Here is a 14,302-nt window from a genome sequence, read left to right as displayed (position 1 = left end):
CTTAGTCAGAGAGTGAGGAAACAACCAGAACTGTCTTTTATAGGAGGGACAGTGATGAGGGGATTATAGGACGAGGGTCCCCACCCCCTCTATCACTCATCACCATCTTCCCAACACAAGAAGTACTGCACTTCCTTATTTAGTCCATGATTTAGTCATGAAGAACAGCGGGGCTGAGCCCCACCAGAGGTCAGAGAGTGAGGATGGGGGGAGAACAACCAAGATGAAGACTGGACTGTTCCTGAAGACCACCATCATTGGGGTATTGACTCCTCCCTCATTATCACTTTCTGTTTAAGGGTCCAAAGTTGGAGGATGTTATCACATTATTATCACCATGTAAAAGTCTGTGCTCCAATCACATCATCCGATATAAAATGTCCAGCTGGGAGGAAATGGGTGTAACAAAAGAAAATCCATATTATGTGTATATATAGCAGTGGGGGGAGGGGGGAGAGCAGAAGTCAGGACTATTGAATGTACAACATAGAGTATATAGTGCAGGGGTCAGGAGTATGTAATGTACAACAGAGTATATAGTGTAGGGGTCAGGAGTATGTAATATACAACATAGAGTATATAGTGCAGGGGTCAGGAGTATGTAATGTACAACAGAGTATATAGCGCAGGGGTCAGGAGTATGGAATGTACAACAGAGTATATAGTGTAGGGGTCAGGAGTATGTAATATACAACATAGAGTATATAGTGCAGGGGTCAGGAGTATGTAATGTACAACATAGAGTATATACTTCAGGGGTCAGGATTATGTAATGTACAACAGAGTATATAGCGCAGGGGTCAGGAGTATGTAATGTACAACAGAGTATATAGTGCAGGGGTCCGGAGTATGTAATGTACAACAGAGTATATAGCGCAGGGGTCAAGAGTATGGAATGTACAACATAGAGTATATAGTGTAGGGGTCAGGAGTATGTAATATACAACATAGAGTATATAGTGCAGGGGTCAGGAGTATGTAATGTACAACATGGAGTATATAGTGCAGGGGTCAGGAGTATGTAATGTACAACATAGAGTATATAGTGCAGGGGTCAGGAGTATGTAATGTACAACATAGAATATATAGTGCAGGTCACATGACAGTTGTATACAATGGATGGCTTAATTTTCTTCCCAAAAGAAGAACAAAAATTTTGGAAAAAAAAAAACACGTTTTTCTTTGTTTCTGTTATAAAAGTTTGCAAATAAATAATTGTTCTTCATAAATTTAGGCCGAGATGTATTCTGCTACATGTCTTTGGTGAAAATAACCCAAATTAGGATTTATGATTTAGTCTGAAGGGAAGTTATAGAGTTCACAAACTATGGGAGATATCTGAAAATTGATTGACCCTGAAGTACTGACGGCCAAACTAATTTCTAGAGGTCTAAGATTGTCAGGACAGTACAGATATCCCCCAAATGTCAGAACGGTACAGATATCCTCCAAATGTCAGAACGGTACAGATATCCCCCAAATGTCAGGATGGTGCAGATATCCCCCAAATGTCAGGATGGTGCAGATATCCCCCCAAATGTCAGGATGGTGCAGATATCCCCCAAATGTCAGGCTGGTGCAGATATCCCCAAATGTCAGGAGGGTACAGATATCCCCCAAATATGTCAGGATGGTAAAGATATCCCCCAAATGTCAGGAGGGTACAGATATCCCCCAAATATGTCAGGATGGTAAAGATATCCCCCAAATGTCAGGACGGTACAGATATCCCCCAAATGTCAGAACGGTACAGATATCCCCCAAATGTCAGGACGGTACAGATATCCCCCAAATGTCAGGACGGTACAGATATCCCCCAAATGTAAGGACGGTACAGATATCCCCCAAATGTCAGGACGGTACAGATATCCCCCAAATGTCAGGACGGTACAGATATCCCCCAAATGTCAGGACGGTACAGATATCCCCCAAATGTCAGGACGGTACAGATATCCCCCAAATGTCAGGACGGTACAGATATCCCCCAAATGTCAGGACGGTACAGATAACCCCCAAATGTAAGGACGGTACAGATATCCTCCAAATGTCAGAACAGTACAGATATCCCCCAAATGTCAGAACAGGACAGATATCCCCCAAATGTCGGGACAGTACAGATATCCCCAAATGTCAAGAGGGTACAGATATCCCCCAAATGTCAGAACGGTACAGATATCCTCCAAATGTCAGAACGGTACAGATATCCCCCAAATGTCAGGACGGTACAGATATCCCCCAAATGTCAGGACGGTACAGATATCCCCCAAATGTCAGGACGGTACAGACATCCCCCAAATGTCAGGACGGTACAGATATCCCCCAAATGTCAGGACGGTACAGATATCCCCCAAATGTCAGGACGGTACAGATATCCCCCAAATGTCAGGACGGTACAGATATCCCCCAAATGTCAGGACGGTACAGATAACCCCCAAATGTAAGGACGGTACAGATATCCTCCAAATGTCAGAACAGTACAGATATCCCCCAAATGTCAGAACAGGACAGATATCCCCCAAATGTCGGGACAGTACAGATATCCCCAAATGTCAAGAGGGTACAGATATCCCCCAAATGTCAGAACGGTACAGATATCCTCCAAATGTCAGAACGGTACAGATATCCCCCAAATGTCAGGACGGTACAGATATCCCCCAAATGTCAGGACGGTACAGATATCCCCCAAATGTCAGGACGGTACAGATATCCCCCAAATGTCAGGACGGTACAGACATCCCCCAAATGTCAGAACAGTACAGATATCCCCCAAATGTCAGAACAGTACAGATATCCCCCAAATGTCAGGACGGTACAGATATCCCCCAAATGTCAGGACAGTACAGATATCCCCCAATTTTTACTTTGGGTACAATGTTGTATGATCGCGCAGTTGTCATGCAAAGTGTGAGAGCGCTGAAACCTGAAAAATGGCCTGGGCAGGAAGGGGGAAAAGTGCCCGGTATGGAAGGGGTTAGTGGGGTACCCCAAGGTTCAGTGTTGGGACCCCGACTTAATAATATATTTTTTTAAACAATATAGGGTCTGATATTAAAAATCCCAAGCGGGATATGATCTCCATGTATAATACATAAGGGGGGATATGATCTCCATGTATAATACATAAGGGGGGATATGATCTCCATGTATAATACATAAGGGGGGATATGATCTCCATGTATAATACATAAGGGGGGGATATGATCTCCATGTAAAATACATAAGGGGGGGGATATGATCTCCATGTATAATACATACGGGGGGGATATGATCTCCATGTATAATACATACGGGGGGGATATGATCTCCATGTATAATACATAAGGGGGGGATATGATCTCCATGTATAATACATAAGGGGGGGATATGATCTCCATGTATAATACATAAGGGGGGATATGATCTCCATGTATAATACATAAGGGGGGGATATGATCTCCATGTATAATACATAAGGGGGGGATATGATCTCCATGTATAATACATAAGGGGGGATATGATCTCCATGTATAATACATAAGGGGGATATGATCTCCATGTATAATACATAAGGGGGATATGATCTCCATGTATAATACATAAGGGGGGTATGATCTCCATGTATAATACATAAGGGGGGATATGATCTCCATGTATAATACATAAGGGGGGATATGATCTCCATGTATAATACATAAGGGGGGATATGATCTCCATGTATAATACATAAGGGGGATATGATCTCCATGTATAATACATAAGGGGGGATATGATCTCCATGTATAATACATAAGGGGGGATATGATCTCCATGTATAATACATAAGGGGGATATGATCTCCATGTATAATACATAAGGGGGGGATATGATCTCCATGTATAATACATAAGGGGGGGGATATGATCTCCATGTATAATACATCACCTGAGCTCCGACCTCACTGACAAAAACCTTCTTGACCCTTTACAGTCTGGATTTCACTCTCTACACTCCACTGAAACTGCCCTACTAAACCTCACTAATGATCTACTAATTGCTAAAACCAATGGCCACTTCTCCGTACTCATCCCAACCAATGGCCACTATTCCATACTCCTATTACTTGACCTCTCTGCACCTTTTAATATGGTTGACCATCCACTCCTCCTCAAAAAACTCCACTCTCTTGGCCTTCGAGACTCCACTCTCTCCTGGTTCTCCTCCTACCTATTGCAGCGCTCCTTCAGTGTTACCAATAACTCTGCCGCCTCCCCCTCACTCCCTCTCTTTGTAGGGGTCCCTCAAAGTTCCGTCCTTGGGCCCCTGCTCTTCTCCATCTACACCTCCTCCCTTGGTCACTTGATAAACTCCCACGGCTTTAAGTACCATCTCTATGCTGACGACACACAAATCTCTCTTTCTACTCCTCACCTCACCCCTTCAGTCTCCTCCTCACCTCACCTCTTCAGTCTCCTCCTCACCTCACCCCTTCAGTCTCCTCCTCACCTCACCCCTTCAGTCTCCTCCCGTATTACTAACCTACTAAGTGACATATCGGCATGGATGTCACTCCACTTCCTCAAACTCAATCTTTCCAAAACTGAGCTCTTAGTATTCCCCCCAGCCCGTGCCCCCTCCCCTGACTTCTCCATCAAGATCAATAACACAACCATCAGTCCCTCCCCTCATGCCAGGGTACTAGGTGTAATCCTAGACTCCCATCTGTCCTTTCAGTCCCAAATCCAATCACTGTCCAAATCTTGTAGACTTCACCTCCGCAACATCTCCAAGATACGCCCGTTCCTAACCTCGGAAACCACTAAGCAACTTATTCACTCCCTTGTTATATCTCGCCTTGACTATTGTAACTCCCTCCTCATTGGCCGACTTCATCGCAGGCTATCCCCTCTTCAGTCTATCATGAATGCTACTGCCAGACTCATCCACCTTACTAACCGTTCTGTATCTGCCACCCCTCTCTGCCAATCCCTCCACTGGCCTCCATTCAGTGTCCTCCACCCCTCTCTGCCAATCCCTCCACTGGCCTCCATTCAGTGTCCTCCACCCCTCTCTGCCAATCCCTCCACTGTCCTCCATTCAGTGTCCTCCACCCCTCTCTGCCAATCCCTCCACTGACCTCCATTCAGTGTCCTCCACCCCTCTCTGCCAATCCCTCCACTGGCCTCCATTCAGTGTCCTCCACCCCTCCCTGCTAATCCCTCCACTGGCTTCCCATTGCCCAATGGATAAAATTCAAAACATTAACAATAACGTATAAAGCTATTTATAACTCTGCCCCAAATTACATCACCAATCTTTTCTCCAAATATCCCCCAAATGTCAGAACGGTACAGATATCCTCCAAATGTCAGAACGGTACAGATATCCCCCAAATGTCAGGATGGTGCAGATATCCCCCAAATGTCAGGATGGTGCAGATATCCCCCCAAATGTCAGGATGGTGCAGATATCCCCCAAATGTCAGGCTGGTGCAGATATCCCCAAATGTCAGGAGGGTACAGATATCCCCCAAATATGTCAGGATGGTAAAGATATCCCCCAAATGTCAGGAGGGTACAGATATCCCCCAAATATGTCAGGATGGTAAAGATATCCCCCAAATGTCAGGACGGTACAGATATCCCCCAAATGTCAGAACGGTACAGATATCCCCCAAATGTCAGGACGGTACAGATATCCCCCAAATGTCAGGACGGTACAGATATCCCCCAAATGTAAGGACGGTACAGATATCCCCCAAATGTCAGGACGGTACAGATATCCCCCAAATGTCAGGACGGTACAGATATCCCCCAAATGTCAGGACGGTACAGATATCCCCCAAATGTCAGGACGGTACAGATATCCCCCAAATGTCAGGACGGTACAGATATCCCCCAAATGTCAGGACGGTACAGATAACCCCCAAATGTAAGGACGGTACAGATATCCTCCAAATGTCAGAACAGTACAGATATCCCCCAAATGTCAGAACAGGACAGATATCCCCCAAATGTCGGGACAGTACAGATATCCCCAAATGTCAAGAGGGTACAGATATCCCCCAAATGTCAGAACGGTACAGATATCCTCCAAATGTCAGAACGGTACAGATATCCCCCAAATGTCAGGACGGTACAGATATCCCCCAAATGTCAGGACGGTACAGATATCCCCCAAATGTCAGGACGGTACAGACATCCCCCAAATGTCAGGATGGTACAGATATCCCCCAAATGTCAGGACGGTACAGATATCCCCCAAATGTCAGGACGGTACAGATATCCCCCAAATGTCAGGACGGTACAGATATCCCCCAAATGTCAGGACGGTACAGATAACCCCCAAATGTAAGGACGGTACAGATATCCTCCAAATGTCAGAACAGTACAGATATCCCCCAAATGTCAGAACAGGACAGATATCCCCCAAATGTCGGGACAGTACAGATATCCCCAAATGTCAAGAGGGTACAGATATCCCCCAAATGTCAGAACGGTACAGATATCCTCCAAATGTCAGAACGGTACAGATATCCCCCAAATGTCAGGACGGTACAGATATCCCCCAAATGTCAGGACGGTACAGATATCCCCCAAATGTCAGGACGGTACAGATATCCCCCAAATGTCAGGACGGTACAGACATCCCCCAAATGTCAGAACAGTACAGATATCCCCCAAATGTCAGAACAGTACAGATATCCCCCAAATGTCAGGACGGTACAGATATCCCCCAAATGTCAGGACAGTACAGATATCCCCCAATTTTTACTTTGGGTACAATGTTGTATGATCGCGCAGTTGTCATGCAAAGTGTGAGAGCGCTGAAACCTGAAAAATGGCCTGGGCAGGAAGGGGGAAAAGTGCCCGGTATGGAAGGGGTTAGTGGGGTACCCCAAGGTTCAGTGTTGGGACCCCGACTTAATAATATATTTTTTTAAACAATATAGGGTCTGATATTAAAAATCCCAAGCGGGATATGATCTCCATGTATAATACATAAGGGGGGATATGATCTCCATGTATAATACATAAGGGGGGATATGATCTCCATGTATAATACATAAGGGGGGATATGATCTCCATGTATAATACATAAGGGGGGATATGATCTCCATGTATAATACATAAGAGGGGATATGATCTCCATGTATAATACATAAGGGGGGATATGATCTCCATGTATAATACATAAGGGGGGGATATGATCTCCATGTAAAATACATAAGGGGGGGGATATGATCTCCATGTATAATACATACGGGGGGGATATGATCTCCATGTATAATACATACGGGGGGGATATGATCTCCATGTATAATACATAAGGGGGGGATATGATCTCCATGTATAATACATAAGGGGGGGATATGATCTCCATGTATAATACATAAGGGGGGATATGATCTCCATGTATAATACATAAGGGGGGGATATGATCTCCATGTATAATACATAAGGGGGGGATATGATCTCCATGTATAATACATAAGGGGGGATATGATCTCCATGTATAATACATAAGGGGGATATGATCTCCATGTATAATACATAAGGGGGATATGATCTCCATGTATAATACATAAGGGGGGTATGATCTCCATGTATAATACATAAGGGGGGATATGATCTCCATGTATAATACATAAGGGGGGATATGATCTCCATGTATAATACATAAGGGGGGATATGATCTCCATGTATAATACATAAGGGGGATATGATCTCCATGTATAATACATAAGGGGGGATATGATCTTCATGTATAATACATAAGGGGGGATATGATCTCCATGTATAATACATAAGGGGGGATATGATCTCCATGTATAATACATAAGGGGGGATATGATCTCCATGTATAATACATAAGGGGGATATGATCTCCATGTATAATACATAAGGGGGGGATATGATCTCCATGTATAATACATAAGGGGGGATATGATCTCCATGTATAATACATAAGGGGGGGCATATGATCTCCATGTATAATACATCACCTGAGCTCCGACCTCACTGACAAAAACCTTCTTGACCCTTTACAGTCTGGATTTCACTCTCTACACTCCACTGAAACTGCCCTACTAAACCTCACTAATGATCTACTAATTGCTAAAACCAATGGCCACTTCTCCGTACTCATCCCAACCAATGGCCACTATTCCATACTCCTATTACTTGACCTCTCTGCACCTTTTAATATGGTTGACCATCCACTCCTCCTCAAAAAACTCCACTCTCTTGGCCTTCGAGACTCCACTCTCTCCTGGTTCTCCTCCTACCTATTGCAGCGCTCCTTCAGTGTTACCAATAACTCTGCCGCCTCCCCCTCACTCCCTCTCTTTGTAGGGGTCCCTCAAAGTTCCGTCCTTGGGCCCCTGCTCTTCTCCATCTACACCTCCTCCCTTGGTCACTTGATAAACTCCCACGGCTTTAAGTACCATCTCTATGCTGACGACACACAAATCTCTCTTTCTACTCCTCACCTCACCCCTTCAGTCTCCTCCTCACCTCACCCCTTCAGTCTCCTCCTCACCTCACCCCTTCAGTCTCCTCCTCACCTCACCCCTTCAGTCTCCTCCCGTATTACTAACCTACTAAGTGACATATCGGCATGGATGTCACTCCACTTCCTCAAACTCAATCTTTCCAAAACTGAGCTCTTAGTATTCCCCCCAGCCCGTGCCCCCTCCCCTGACTTCTCCATCAAGATCAATAACACAACCATCAGTCCCTCCCCTCATGCCAGGGTACTAGGTGTAATCCTAGACTCCCATCTCTCCTTTCAGTCCCAAATCCAATCACTGTCCAAATCTTGTAGACTTCACCTCCGCAACATCTCCAAGATACGCCCGTTCCTAACCTCGGAAACCACAAAGCAACTTATTCACTCCCTTGTTATATCTCGCCTTGACTATTGTAACTCCCTCCTCATTGGCCGACTTCATCGCAGGCTATCCCCTCTTCAGTCTATCATGAATGCTACTGCCAGACTCATCCACCTTACTAACCGTTCTGTATCTGCCACCCCTCTCTGCCAATCCCTCCACTGGCCTCCATTCAGTGTCCTCCACCCCTCTCTGCCAATCCCTCCACTGGCCTCCATTCAGTGTCCTCCACCCCTCTCTGCCAATCCCTCCACTGTCCTCCATTCAGTGTCCTCCACCCCTCTCTGCCAATCCCTCCACTGACCTCCATTCAGTGTCCTCCACCCCTCTCTGCCAATCCCTCCACTGGCCTCCATTCAGTGTCCTCCACCCCTCCCTGCTAATCCCTCCACTGGCTTCCCATTGCCCAATGGATAAAATTCAAAACATTAACAATAACGTATAAAGCTATTTATAACTCTGCCCCAAATTACATCACCAATCTTTTCTCCAAATATCACCCAAACCGTACTTTCCGCTCCTCGCAAGACCCCCTGCTCTCTAGCTCCCTTGTCTCCTCCCATGCTCATCTCCAGGACTTCTCCAGAGCTTCCCCCATCCTGTGGAACTCTTTACCCCAATTTATCACACTATCACCTACTCTGCCCACTTTCGGCAATGTCCGAAAAACCTCTCTCTTCAGGGAAGCCTATCCTGCCCTCAGCTAATACTGGAATCTTCTACTCTTCCAACCAGTCCATCCCCCACAGTTACTACCTTTTGTACCACTAGCCCCTCCCTCCTAGATTGTAAGCTCCAAGGAGCAGGGCCCTCTTAACCCTCTTGTATTGAACTGTATTGTTGCTGTATTGTCTCCCATTATATTGTAAAGCGCTGAGCAAACTGTTGGCGCCATAAATCCCGTATAATAATAATAATAAATGACCCACCTGTGCTGATCTCTGTAGGAGTGTCCTCCTCTATAAATGTCCCCGTTATTCCATCCTCCTCCATAGACTGCTGATCATCCCTCACATACGCCTCTTCTTCTTCTGCTTTCACCTCAAATTCTATATCGATTGGATCTCCACTCTAAATCAAGGAAATGAGAGAAAATATCATCTGTAAAATATAAGGTCACAAAAAAAAAAAAAACTCCACACATTGTCTCTATGAGTCTATGTTCTAGATGCTCCGTCCCACCAACCTTGTAATGGTGAGGGATGGTGTGACCTTCCTGTGTGGAATCCCGGGAATACAGAGGACGGAGACATCTCTCTGGTGGGTTCCTGGTATTAGGTGGCTCCATCATATCCTTCTGTCCTTCTGAAAACTCCTCCATCACTCCATACTCCTCATCCTCCACTTTATACTCTTCTTTAACATCAATATTATCATCCCCGAGGATTCCACTCTGAAAGATATAATAAAACATTCATTGTAACAAACATGCTGTGTATAAATCACAACTACCAATAATTGTCATCATCTACCTGATGATGGTGAGGGATGGTGTGACCTTCCTGTGTGGAATCCCGGGAATACAGAGGACGGGGACATCTCTCTGGGGGGTTCCCATGACTGGATCCATCTGTAGGAAACACACACACGGACTGAATCCATTGTTTCTATGTGTTTATCAGATGATGGGGGATCTAGGTGGATCCTCCGTACTGCTCTCTCCTTTACAATAAAGTCTCCTCTTACCCGGTGATGTGAGGGGCGGCTGATTGTCCATCATGACGTCCTTGTAGAGATCCTTGTGTCCTTCTAAATATTGATGTGTATCATCAACATGCGTGTATCATCATCTGCTGGAGATGAAAGACATCACAGTGACTATGAAGGAAGAGGACGGATGTGACTATGGAGGAAGAGGACGGACATGACGGGGGGTTACTGGGTGTAAATAGAACATAACATCTTATTACCTCCTCTGCTACCAAATCCACCAATGTCTCTGATCTGCTTCACAACATATGGAACTTCCTGTCTTTATTCCAGATGACTTCCTGTGTTTTCCTGACATCACTTCCTATTAGTACCTGACATCAATTCCTGACTGTACCTGACATCACTTCCTGTCTGTATTCCATAGAGAAGTCCTGTCTGGGTAGTAGAAGTGAGATCCCCATCTTGTGGAGTTTAGAGGAACTGCAGCCCCGATAAACGTCCCCTAACCTACATGCTCCACACTCCCAAGGTTTTTCTCGGGCAGGGGGGGCGTACGCACGCCCCCGCGACTCGTGGCTGTCACCATTTGATCCCCGAGGGATCAATCATTCAGTTTCAGCCAGTGATGTCCGGCTGAAATCGGATGATCGGTCCCTGTCCTATCCTGTCCTTTGTTGACAGTTACACAGGACAGGATATGATGTCATTCTTCTCTGCCTGGGCACATTCCTTCCCAGAGAGAGAAGACATACAAATTGTAAGTAAAACAGCACATACCCACAGTTAGAACACACCTAGGTCACATTTAACCCCCTGATCGGCCCCCCAGTTAACCCCTTCACTGCCCTGTCACCAGTGTCATTGATTACAGTGAACAGATTTTTACTGATCACTTTATTAGTGTCACTGGTGACTTCAGATAGCATTAGTGTCAGTTAGCGCCCCTCCCAGATAGCGTCAGATTGCCGTTAGTACACCAGTAATCACATTTGACCCCTTTATTGCAAGGAACACGCTCACTTGCACTCTAAACCTCCATTGCTAGTATAGTGTCTGAGCGGATCAATATCTTTGATCGATTAGCGCTATACCAGCGTTCACACTACTATAGTATCCCCAAAAATGCAGTGTTAGCGAGATCAGCCCCGGCACCTGCCAGCACCTGCCTTTATCCCCTACGCCCCCCCTTCTCCCCCAGCAAGTGCAGTGTCAGTAGATAACTGTCACTTGATACTTTACACACAAAACCGCAGTGTTCACAGAATCAGGCCTGATCTCTGTTAGCACTTGCCGGTAAATTTTTTGTAGCGGTTCAAGCAGTCCCTGACAGCCAGGTGCTCTTTTTCTGGTGAGTCACACTAGGTACCTATAAATTTAGTGGCCAAAATGTCCAAGCAAAGGTACACTAGTGACGAGGCCTACAGGATTCTGAGCATGTCAGGTGAGAGCGAAGGGGAAGACTCCCTGACAGAATTAGGCTCAGAATATGAACCTGTAGACAGCAGTGGTACCCTGACAGATCACTCAGATGACGGAGAAGAGGTTCCTGCTAAGATCAGGCATACCCAACCCCGTTCCCAGGTTGCTGAGGTGGTACAAACGCATGATGACTCTCATATGCAGCAGGGTGCCAGTACTAGTGCCACACTACCTTTTGGTGAACTGGCGAGCACCAGCGGCCTAGTACATCCTGGTCTTTCACATACCAGCACTGCAGTATCACTTGGTGACATGGTGAGTCCCATAAGTGCAGTACAAGCTGGTGGGGTGGTGAGCACAAGTAGTGTTCGCAGACAGGCCTGTAGAGCCCCTAGTATCCTTCCGGATGTGCTTGCAAATCCCAATTGGCAGCCCACAAGTTCTGCAGCACCTGTACTTCCCCCATTCACTGCCCAACCCAGAATTCAGGTGGAAACAGCAAATTTAACTCCTCCCCTTGATTTTTTGGAGCTGTTTTTCACGGAAGAGCTCTAGGCATCGATTGTGGATCAAAGCATTTTATATGTACAACAGTTTATCACCACCAACCCAAATTTAAACCTTGCCAGACTGTTCGCATGGAAACCTATTATAGTTTCTGAATTTAAGGTTTTTTTTGGGCCTAAGCCTCCACATGGGCATTAATAAGAAAAATTAATTGCAGTTGTATTGGTCCACAGACCCGATTCATCATATGCCGTGTTCTCTGCTGCCATGGCCAGGCATAGATATGAGAATATAATGCGATTTACACATTTCAATGACAATACACTCTGTCATCCTTGGGGTGACCCTGAATTTGACCGACTCCACAAAATTCATCCCCTTGTAAATCACCTTAACCAAAAATGTGCAGATATCTATACTCCCCAGCAAAAAAATCTGTGTTCATTAATTTTTTAGGCCACCTTGTATTCAAACTATTTTTCCCCAATAAGCTGGCCAGATATGGGGTCAAAACTTTATATCAGACCTGTGATTTGGGGGGATTGGTGCTATCCTGGTATTTCAGGGCCATCGAAACTGATAGGTAGTGAGGAAGTGAAATGAGGAAGTTATGCACCTTTAGGCTTTCAAAGTGGACATTGGATTTCAGGCTCCCTGTCATGGAGTGCCTGCTCCTTGTTCAAACCCCCCCCCCCCCCCCCCCCGGTGCCTGTGTCTTTCCCGTGTCCCCTCACCCTCTCCTCATCCTGTTGCAGCCTTTGAAGATGGGCTGCACAGGATGAGGGGGGTCACCTCACCTCCCTGCCCCTCGTCACCTCCTCACATCCTCACGTAGCCTGTGAAGGCAGGCTGTGCAGGATGAGAAGGAAGTGACCCCTGTGGCGGACCTCACACCTCTATGGCCATATAGACAGAGAGAAGTGACACCCCACTGAGGGATTCTGGTGCGGGGCCGCTAACCCGGCGCTGCGCACCCCTGGTGAGTGCAGTGCAGGGCACAAGAGTTTCCCGTGACTGCACTCTCAGACAGACAAAGGTTCTCAAGAGCATGGCCCCTGTCAAGGGACGTGCCTCATTGCCCGGCAATGCGGCGTTGGGCCAGCCATTGCCGGGGAAACCTGGAAACATCCCGCACAGCTTTTAACCACTTGCCTACCAGGCACTTATACCCCCTTATTTACCAGGCCAATTTTCAGCTTTCAGCGCTGCCGCACTTTGATTGACAATTGCGCGGTCATGCAACATTGTACCCATATGAAATTTTGATCATTTTTTTCTCACAAATAGAGCTTTCTTTTGGTGGTATTTAATCGCCACTGCGCACTTTACTTTTTGCGCTATAAATAAAAAATTGCAAAAAATTTGAAAAAAAAAAAAGTTTCTTTGTTTCTATTATAAAATTTTTCAAACAGGTAATTTTTCTCCTTCACTGATGTGCGTTGATGAGGCAGCACTGATGGGCACTGATAGGCGGCACTGATGGGCACTGATAGGCAGCATATAAAGGGCACTGATAGGCAGTACTAATGAGGTGTCACGGATAGGCGGCACTAATATGCAGCACTGATAGGCGGCACTGATAGGTGACACTGATGATGGGTACTGATAGACGGCACTGACTGGCATCACTGCTGGGCACTGACTGGTGGCACTGACTGGCACAACCCCTGGGCACTGACTGGTGGCACTGACTGGCAGCACTGCTGGGCTGCACTGGTGGGTGGCACTGGTGGGTGGGCACAGGTGGGTGGCACTGCTGGGCACAGGTGGGTGGGCACAGGTGGGTGGCACTGCTGGGCACAGGTAGGTGGCACTTCTGGGCACAGGTGTGTGACACTGCAGAGTGGCACAGGTGGGTGCACTGCTGGGCACAGG

General features: G+C 46.2%; 1 protein-coding gene across 1 annotated transcript in view; it reads right to left on the bottom strand.

Annotated features, from left to right (window-relative positions):
* LOC149462482 (uncharacterized) overlaps window positions 1–14,302 on the bottom strand; it is a 37,593-nt gene that overhangs the window by 2,694 nt on the left and 20,597 nt on the right. The gene's annotated exons all lie outside the window — the stretch shown is intronic.

The sequence above is a fragment of the Staurois parvus genome, unplaced genomic scaffold (genome assembly GCF_062004578.1).
Source record: "Staurois parvus isolate SC_StPar_1 unplaced genomic scaffold, SC_StPar_1.0 ptg000174l, whole genome shotgun sequence".
NCBI lineage: Eukaryota > Metazoa > Chordata > Amphibia > Anura > Ranidae > Staurois > Staurois parvus.
The sequence above is the reverse complement of the archived record's forward strand: the minus strand, read 5'-3'. Positions and strand labels throughout refer to the sequence as shown.